Genomic DNA, 7,498 nt, shown 5'->3' with positions numbered 1-7,498 from the left:
GTTGCCAGAAGTGATGGGGCCAAACAAAATCGACCCCTAGCCAAACCAACATAAACTCAACCAGTGCATATTGAAGTATCCTTAACTGAAAAGAAACAAAGATATGGTTGTTGATTCATGTTAGTTCAATGAACTGTAACACAGAGGTAAAGGTAATATAAAATTATTGAAACTTTACAGTGGAAATTTAACTTACCTTATCTCAACGATACATTTTCTGAAGAATATTATTCACAGCAGCAGAGACTCTACCAAGAAAAGGTGAAACCCCCTGACATTGTAATACTGGGATCGGACGAAAAGAAGAAAAAAAAATCAAAGAAATAGGTACTAATATACAGATGAGCACACCTGTTAAATGATGATTTTTGCACTTTTAAGTCTTAGTACTACATAGCCTCTTGCTTGCTGAACCAGTTTCAGCATCAAGAATTTCGTTTTCGCCAACTGTCAATACAGGGAGATATCATCTATATGGAAAGAACTCCTCCAGGAAATATAGACTAATTAAGGGAGCAAACAAAGATAAAGGAAAAAAAAAAGGATGTGAGATACAAATGGTGTCGATTATGGAGATCCAAACTGTTATAAGAAAGGCTAACCTTCAAGTGTCCCATTTTCACTTGGCCTATGTAAAGCAGGATATGATGGATTGCAAGCACACATAAAATAGAAAACAAAACAAGATTAAAAATCAGTAGTATAGCAAAGTTGAATCATGAATATATACCTTGGCAATGACTCTAGGGACACACAATTCACATTGGCAACCTAAACAAAATATATCCCTTGAATCATGAATGTAAGTTGAACCGGAAGCAAAGTAATAATTATGTGAAGACCAAAAGCAATTATATTATCCAACATAATGGTCAATTCAGCAAGGCTTGATGTATAGATCGTGGTATTTAAATCAAAGTGCATGTTTAATTATGGAAATCCTAAGCTAGCTACTAGTTTATTATGTGAGAAAGACTAAATATGGGATGCATAGTTCTAAAAGCAGTATTGGCCTTCAACTTTACTTGGCATGGCATTGCAGCAGTCCAAAACCCATAATTATCACTTTTTCGGTAACCATGCTTCTTAAAGGACTGTGTACAATTTGTTTGTTAATCAAACTGAATGATATGCAAGATGACTGAAAATCAAAGTCAATGTAAAATTAATATAAAATCTAAGTATGTAACGGAAATTGAACGAAATTGAAGGTTCGTGAAGCTTACACTGATCGATTTCTTCGAAGAGGTCGTCTTCATCATCGATGTCTTCGAGTTCAACGAGTTGTAGCTGGCTTTGTTCTTCGGCTATGAGGACCATCGCAGTAACGGCGTTGGATTTCTGGCTATCGCTGGGCCTCCGGCGGATCTTCCTGCACCGCCGACATAGGACTCCCAAAATCAAATTTGAAAAGGAGATTTTGAGATAATGAGCCTCTGAGAAAGAGGGAGAGAGAGGATGCTGCGATTTTGACCTAGAATTCTGTTTTAAAAAGAGAGGAGAGGAAGTTTAATTTTTGGCCGAGCGCTCTTCGACCAACCACGGCATACAACAGGGAACGCGGTTAAAGAACACAAAATTTCAAGTTTAATGGAGTGCATTTATTGTACGACGTAAAAATGTGTTAAAAAATTATCATTTATGGCATGCATCTATACGCAGGTCGTAAATGAAAGTCATTCACGACATACATTTAATGCACGCCGTAAATCTTGCGTCATGAGTAATTAGTTTTCCTGTAGTGGTTGCTAGACTGATAGACAATCTCATGAGGGATTTTCTTTGGGATATAAATACACAAGTCTGTTCACAACACCAGCTTTGATGTTCAAACCACTTTTGAATTATGTACGTACACAAGACAACTTCAATTATATATCATATCTAGTAACCTTTCTTTGGGATATAAATACACAAGTCTGTTCACAACACCAGCTTTGATGTTCAAACCACTTTTGAATTATGTACGTACACAAGACAACTTCAATTCTATATCATATCTAGTAACCTTTCTTAGAATTCAGGAACAAAACTAATCCGCGGCCTTATACGCGAGTTGTAAATTTGCAATCTAATTGTAGTAACAAATCTCCACTTGAGTTTCTAATTGGAGCACATGACCTCTGAAAGTAGAAAAATAGCAAAACGTATTACCATATATCACTACAACAAATATGGCCTATAGATACCATTCAATCCCCACAATTACATCAATGGTGACAGCACCCAAAAAATACTCACCATTCCTTTTTTTTCTTTGGTCCGACACTCACCAAAGCCCACAAACGTGTCCCTGCAATTTAAAACAAATATTTAAACGTGTCCCTGCAATTTAAAACAAATATTTGTCTAACTATTCACAACTCACCAAACGCGTCTTTGTGTAGATAAGCTGATAAGGTGAAATCAAGTGCAAAGCCCTCTCCTTAGAAACAAAACGCTAATTCCTGTTTGGATCTCTCTCTCGTCCTCCTTCTCCTTCCTGTATCTCTCGATCTCTCAATCATGAACAAGGTAGTAGATCCAAAATCCATGCAGATCCCCCACTATCGATTTTGGATCTGCTCCGATGGTGAAGTTTCTACTGGAGCATCTGGAGAAATCGATTTTCGATCTGCTCCGACGGTGAAGTTTCTGCTGGAGCATCAGTCTTAATCGAGTTTGGATCTGCTCCGATGGTGAAGTTTATGCTGGAGCATCTGCAAAAATCGGGGTGTGGGATATTAGACGGGTCTTGCTGGGCCGTTCATTGCGAGAAGAAGATTGTCGGAGTATACACCCGCCGCGGATGGGTACTATACATTTGACATTTTCTCTTTGTTTCGACTACTTTGTGTTGAAATTGAAATGATTTTGATTATTACAAATGTGACAAACTTCACTTTGTAGTTCACTAAGTCATTCCTAGGATGAGTGTTTGCGTCATTTGGGTTGCTCTCTAGCTCTTTTAATTTTCTCCTTTTGTGTCTGTAAGGGTGTGTTCTGTGGCGGTTCATAATAGCAAGAAATTTCGGGGATTTGAACAAAGTGGCTAATTTCTTTGCTGTGTTTTGTGAATGATTTGTCTTTCAGATAATGGTGTGTAGTAATCACATGAACATGCAAGATGAGGTCAACCAAGTAGTGATACATGAGCTAATTCATGCTGGAACAGATTCGTGCTGGCCATCTTAGTGGTGATTGCCACTGTAAACGTGAATTTTTTCTGTGCCAAGAAGATTCGAGAATTGTGAACAAGTGAGTTTGTCAGCTATATATTTAAATAAGAAATTGAGATACCCTCTTTTGTTTACTTCCTTTGCATACATAGTGGAATACTCTGTTACCAAGAAGATTCGTAAATTTGTCTTTCAAAATTTGAAATAAGGGAGCTCGATGACTTCTTATAATTCTACCTCTCACTTGTTTATAGTTTACACCGACTTAGGTATCTCAGTAGGCTGTAGGTGACCATTTTTGGTATAGCCGCGTAACAGTCAAGTTATTCACTTGTATGTATATAAACAATGAAAATCAGATTATATCATAGCCGCGTAACTATTCTTATGGGTTTTGTTGTTCCCCCGACAGAGAGAAGGCGACAGTAAAAAGAGAGAGAGAGAGAAGAGAACAGGGAAACAAGAGAAAGAAGAAAGAAGAAGAAGACGGGAAGCTGTGTGTGTTTTCTTTGATCAGTTGGTATTTGTCTACTGTTCTGCTTGAATTATGTGTTTTTCCTTCTTTTTTTTTTCCCTCTCCCATCTTTACTTGAAACTTGGAAGTAGAAGATCAAGGTTTTATCACTTGAGAATTCCTTGCAGTTTGCATCGGCATAGGGTTGGAAAGGGTGCAACTTTTACTAGCTTGGCTTATTTTGTGTGATAAGGCTGAAATTTATACAACTTTTGGCCTAGATAAGATTAATGTCCTTTGCTTAAATTTATACACTTTAAGGTGGTGTCGTTTGTTGGGGAGCCGTATCTTCTTTGCTTTTAAGGAGGAGTAGTTTGTTAGTTTGCACTCATTGGTCTGCAATTTAGTTAGGGAGGAGCAGTATAGTTTTCATGCAAGGGCTTATAGATTTGCCTATTGTTATTGTTTTCAATTCATTATTTGTTGTAAATTTGTCTGCAATCTCTAGGGAGGAGCAATGTAGTTTTTATGAAAGAGGTTATAAATTTGTTTGCAATCTTTGGGCAGTTTAAATTCAGTTTAATTTTTGTTATTTTACAATGTGTTGTTTTAAAAGGTTTTTTCTGATTCAATGATGTCCAGTTTGTATTTGGATTATATTCACATTATATTCACTTTTAGGTAAGATTTTGGTTTTACATTTGAGGTTTGCGATGATTTTCATGTAAGATCGTTTGAGTATTTTGATTTTATTTAGGTATCACTGAATTTCAATTTAGGAATAGGGGAGGGTCTATCTTAATACATGTGAATTGTTTTTTGGCTTTTGTTTTATCTGTTTTATAATTACTTTCATGATCTCATTATTGTTTTTTTTTTGGGTTTTGCAGATTGTGTTCGACGGAATTTTGTATCGTTTCACTGCCATTGTTCTTCTGTCTGTTGATTAACATTATCTTCATCTCTTATTGTTATTCAGGTAGACCTGTCACAGTTTATTATCTTGATTTTTGGTTTCATCTGTTTTCGGTGCTTTTCTTTTTCGTATTCAGATCATAGTTTGTGTGATAATGCTGCTCTACAATTGTCTAAATTCAATTGTTTGATTCTGTAGGCACTGGGAACAGTGTGCTATCAGCTTCTGTTACTTTGGATTCAGGTATGAATTTTATAGGAACAATTATTTGCTGCACTGAACATTGAACAGTTATTTGTTTAAATCATAGGTTTTTATGTGAACCATGATTGCTGACATTCAAGAGTTATTTACTTCAGTGAGTAATTTCAGTATTATATGGTTCGGTTCTTAAGATTTGTTCATATCCTGCATTTCTGCTTTATCTAGATCAACGGAAAAAAGAAACAATGAATGGAAGACAAGTAGGTTTGCATTTGTTAATACTAACTACTTCTATTTTCGTTTTCTCTTGTTCATGGTTTTTGTGCTCATTGCGCTCTTCTCTTCTCTTAGCCTGTTGCTCAAAACATAAGGGTAGATCATCATCCTGGTGGTGGGCATTGGTTTGCTGCGGGTCTCTCTCCTAATGTAAGCTCACTGCTCTAACTGTTTGGTTGTCCACATCTTTAACCTATCTTTTCTATAACAATGCTTGCTCCTCTGCAGATTCCGGGCAGAAACAGGGTCTCCATGCATAGCAGCCCACATTTTCAGGATTGAAGGAGCGGTGAGTCTTCGTTATCCCATCATCATATCAGATTGTAGTTGTTTTGTCCATGGCTTTGTGTAACATAATCCCTTGAGAGTACTTGAGAAAGTTACATGAAGCTCTTGAGGTATATACTTACAAGTCATGTGCTGCCGTTTTCTATATGACAGTCTTTAGCAATAGTTTTTCTTCTAGACACTGTTTGGTTGTGTAATTATTTGATTAAAAGTACTTCCATGTGAACTCAATAACTTTATATGAATGTTAGGTTGCTGCTCATAATTTTGCTCCTGTGTTCATAATCTACAATGCTGCAACTGATATTCTAGATGGCGATCCTTTGGGCAGGTTGAAATTAACATCTTTCTCTGATCTTTTTCAGTCTTGGAGAATATTACTTGCAGTCATGACGATGATCTATGAATTGTAGATGTGATCTTTGTTTATGCGGCTTGTTTATGCAGTCATCCATGGAGGAGAAGTGGAAGTTGCAGATATCATGCCTAGATTTGTTTATTTTTTCTTTCACAAAAGTGATTTGATAACAACTATTGAGGTTGTATATTAATTTTCATTTTTTTTTTAAATTTGAAATATTGCAGTCACCATTGTTAGATAGTGTGTTTTCTGATGATGAGGCCCACAGTTTGTAAGTCACCAAAAAAATGATAGTGCATTTTTGAGTCTTTGTCACGCCAGCAATGGCAACCATTCAAATTTTGGTGTCTAAGATGGTGACTATTGCCATTACACACCAATCATTGTTGTCTTTTACTTCAATCCACACCATTGTGAATGGTGTTTATAGCTCAGTTTTGTGGTAGTGTATGTAACTGCAGTTCTAATTGAGCTGAAGCGCAATTCTAATTCCCTTCATCATGTTGCATACCTGCGTAGGAGAGAAGAGAGACCACCATTATACACCTCTGGATAACAAAACGTGAATAACCCGCAACCTTGCAAACCTTCTATTTTCCATTAACGACTTTTGAATGAGAAATATTAAGATTAATTAAAACAAATACAGGGAATTTTTTTTCTTTCTTTTCTTTCAACCCATGAGAGCATCTCTCAGCTGGAAAGAGCATGAGATCGATAACTAAATATTCTGATAAAAAATAATTTAGTCATTTAGTATAAAAAAATAAATAAATAAATGCACTTAACTATATACCAAAGTTTTCTAATTCCTCACCTTCATGTGGGTATGAGGGTCAGACTTTAATTTGTTTCTTTATCACCTATCCCAGAAGCATAAAGGCTAGCTTTTGCTTCCAAATTGTCGTTTCTTCATTACAAATTTATGAAAATTCCCTGACAGATCGATACCGATCTTTGTCGAAATTCTGCAAAAGAGTAGTACAATGGCATATCTACTCATTAGAGGAATAAGGAAAAAACACACACCAACAAAACTGGTTAAATAAAGGATTACCACAATTAAAACTGCTACTTATTAGCTAGACAGAACTTATCTCACCTCAAGAACAGCTTTAACATGTGCATCCCTGATCGTTTTTCTTGTAATCGCCCCAATTCTCACCCCCTCCAATATTTTCGGTGTATTGTAACCCCCTTCAATGTCTCCTCATCCAACAATTCGGCCTTTCGCCCGTCAGACTGAAATATTACCGCTTCCATCTTCTTCCTGGCCATCTCATTCAAATAAAACTTATATGCCTTCTTAGCCAATTTATTGGCCCAGCTACAAAATTAGATGATCATATTTGTCATCAATTTGTGAAGGCTGATCAAGGCTGAAAACAATATAGAGATGGAGGTAGATGATTATATTTACGAGTTTGTATCCTTCATGATCTCCCGCCAACGTTTCTTCTGCCGAGCAGACTGGGAGAGAGATTAACTGTTATTATATATACACACAGTATAGTACTTAACAAAACACAGTTATCCTAACCCATATGATTGAAGAACATTTCCAAATGCATCAGATTTATCAAAATCATCCTCCATTGTTAACCCGAAAGGAAAAGAGGAAAGCAAAGAGAGACACAGACTCAAAGAAAAGAGTGAAAGAGCCATACATCGCTGAGTTTTTTGAAGTCCGAATATTTCACTTTACGTTCTCCCTGATAAAAGAAACCTGTTTTCTGGATTCTAATTGCGTTAAAGAATAATCAATATCCATCGCTCTTACCGAAGCTCACAAAAGATTTCAGGGTGGATGAACAAGAGGGCCGGGGAACAGAAATTAGGGT

The 7,498-nt window shown here is 36.4% G+C and overlaps 2 long non-coding RNA genes across 3 annotated transcripts; one reads left to right on the top strand and one right to left on the bottom strand.

Annotated features, from left to right (window-relative positions):
- On the bottom strand, window positions 1–444 carry LOC121050827. The gene is made up of 3 exons (XR_005804115.1): window positions 352–444; window positions 197–271; window positions 1–85 (listed from the first exon to the last, which is right to left on the bottom strand). It is a non-coding gene; the product is annotated as an uncharacterized LOC121050827 (long non-coding RNA).
- Window positions 445–3,202: 2,758 nt separating this feature from the next.
- LOC112180377 lies at window positions 3,203–5,777 on the top strand. 2 transcript variants are annotated; one of them, XR_002928276.2, is made up of 8 exons: window positions 3,203–3,237; window positions 3,571–3,678; window positions 4,503–4,591; window positions 4,727–4,771; window positions 4,958–4,992; window positions 5,084–5,158; window positions 5,237–5,297; window positions 5,662–5,777. It is a non-coding gene; the product is annotated as an uncharacterized LOC112180377 (long non-coding RNA). The 2 variants fall into 2 exon arrangements; XR_002928278.2 differs by having other exon boundaries at window positions 4,958–4,996.
- Window positions 5,778–7,498: the final 1,721 nt, after the last annotated feature.

Source organism: Rosa chinensis, chromosome 7, assembly GCF_002994745.2.
Source record: "Rosa chinensis cultivar Old Blush chromosome 7, RchiOBHm-V2, whole genome shotgun sequence".
NCBI classification, from domain to species: domain Eukaryota; kingdom Viridiplantae; phylum Streptophyta; class Magnoliopsida; order Rosales; family Rosaceae; genus Rosa; species Rosa chinensis.
This window is presented reverse-complemented; position numbering and strand designations above follow the sequence as displayed.